Source organism: Urocampus carinirostris, chromosome 15 (genome assembly GCF_059441175.1).
Source record: "Urocampus carinirostris isolate Australia breed hairy pipefish chromosome 15, RoL_Ucar_1.0, whole genome shotgun sequence".
NCBI lineage: Eukaryota > Metazoa > Chordata > Actinopteri > Syngnathiformes > Syngnathidae > Urocampus > Urocampus carinirostris.
In genome coordinates, this window is record NC_142363.1 from 35,162,066 (window position 1) to 35,164,571 (window position 2,506).

Consider the following 2,506-nt stretch of genomic DNA (forward strand, 5'->3'; position numbering starts at 1 on the left):
GGAATGTTTTATATCGTTGTTGTTCTTCCATATTTTGTTCAGTTAGAGCTAGTATCCTGCGTCATGCTTTGTTCATTTTCAACATGATGAAAGTAGAGCTTTGGTTTCTGATTTTCTGAAGATCCCAAGAAACTTTATTGTTCTGTTCCTGTACACTATCCGATAGAGAGATTCGTTTTCTGTAAATGAATCCTTTTATAAAATCTTACTTTTGTTTACGTTTATGGAATCTGCTTCTCCGATCACACCACTAAAGGCAACAAACAAGAAAGACAAAAAAACTCAAAAAGAAAACCATAAAAACGCATGTTTGTTGTCAAAGTATCCCAAAAGAAGTCATTTTACAGCCAGATGTTATTATTTATGTGCGCGTGAGAAGCAGCCGCCCTCTACTTTTAAACGCTGTGAGGTCACTTTCAACGATTTAGCAGACAACAGCGACGCGGTGCGGATTCTTTTGTCATTGCACTACAAAAAAAGTGATCGTCGAAATATTTTTCCAATTTATTAGTATTCAAAACCAATTCCCAACTGTGTTGTTGTTTTCCCCAGACAATTAGATAATATTAATTTTTGCTAAGCATTATTTACAGATCAAATTGCAACATAAAATCCATAAAATTAAATTATATATCTCCCCAACTGATGGGCTCCAGCGCCACCTACTGAGGATAAGCGGTGCGGATAATGGATGGATGGATGGATCTCCCCAACTAACAATTTGAGGAGAAAAAACAATTGATTTAAAAAAACAAAAACGGTTATAAAAAAGATAAATGTGTTATTTTTTACTACACAATCGTGGTTGTTTTATTTTAACTAAGGAATAAAAAAAAGTTCTGTTATAGTCTGACCTCCATCCACCAGAGGGCGCCTCATTATTTCCTGTCCCTAGTGGGCCTGACCTTTCATTAGGACATTTTGGAAAGCACCCGTGGTCGGGACATTTTCATTTTCCACATTCTGTTTTCCACCGTCAAGGTCACCATCAGATCCACCATCACCTTTGACAAGTTTATCTTTGTTTCCGAGGTTTGTTTTGTGTTCTGCGGTTCAAACTGTTTCATTGTTGCTTTTGACCATTTGTTTGTTACTTTGTGCATGAGTTTGTGATTAAACGCCATCATTTTTAAGCACCTTGCCATGCTTCCTGCTTCCTGCTTCCTGCTTCCTGCATCTGGGTCCACCACGTGAGGCTCAACAAAGGGCACCGAGTTCGATAGGCATTTCTAAAATAACAGCTTATCCCGTTATTACTAGATTGTTACTATGTTATTACTGTGTTATTACACGTTTAATTATAATAAATAGGGTAAAATAGACTCATTTTTAAAAATGGTTTTACTAGACAATCACAATGAACCAGTACAGGTCTGCAAGCACCTCAACTGTCCTTGGGGTCCACCCTGGTGCCCACGGGCACCATGTTGAAGACCCCTGGTCGACGCCAACAGGCGCCATGAAAAATAACACAGTAAGCCTAGAAAAATACTACGGATATAGGTCAAAAATTCTATCATGGAAATACCTAAAACCAGAGAAATACTACAAAAATACTACTATGGAAGCACTACAAAACACAACAGCAAAAATACTACAAAAATACTCTAAACAAAAAAATAGTGGTCACCCTGTAAATGGGATTACCTCGTATGTGGTCCCTTATCGAGGTTTTTTCCTTTTCCTCATGCTGAGGTTTTGAGTTTTTCCTTGCCCTCATGTTGGTTTTAGATCAGGGGATGGTATAATAATAGCCTGAAGTCTGTACAGCCCTTTGAAACTTGTTGTGTTTAAGGGCTATATTGATAAACTTGACTTGACAGGGTAGCAAGGCGGCTGGGTGGCTGGCACGCAGCCTTCCCCGTGTAGAGTTTGCATGTTCTCCCTGTGCTTGCGTGGGTTTCCTCCCCAATTCCAAAAAACATGCATGACAGCTTTATTGGTCGGTCTAAATTGTCCCATAGGTCTGAATGAGCGAGTGAGTTGTCTGTCCCTGTTTGCCCTTGAGAGTGTCCCCTGCCCAGGGCCCGAAAATAGCTGGGATGGGCTCCAGCACCCCCGCGACCCTACTGAGGATAAGCGGTAATGGATGGCTGGATGGACCTGACTTGATTAGAAAATTATTACAAGTACAGTATTTAAATTTAGTCCATTTCGGTTTTGTGCTATATGTCATGACGTCAAACAACCGCTAGAGGACAGTAGAGACCAGTTTTACTTCGAAATTGAGGGCGACAAGGTTTTTGTGAAGGTCACGCAGGAAAACCTTGTTTTATTCTTTTCATCACAGATGCGATTCAAAAGCTATATTTATGAATGGCTGTGTGTCATTCTAGACGTGCCAGGACTGTTTATGAAGTAGCACAAAAAAAATGAAAAATAAAAAATCAAATCGCCCTAAATCCTGCCGCAGCATCTCCAAAATGAGAGATGACGAAGGTGATGTGACGTCAGACTCCGGCGCCTCCCCCAATTGGCCGGCGTCGATAAAAAGGGGCGGGTCCCT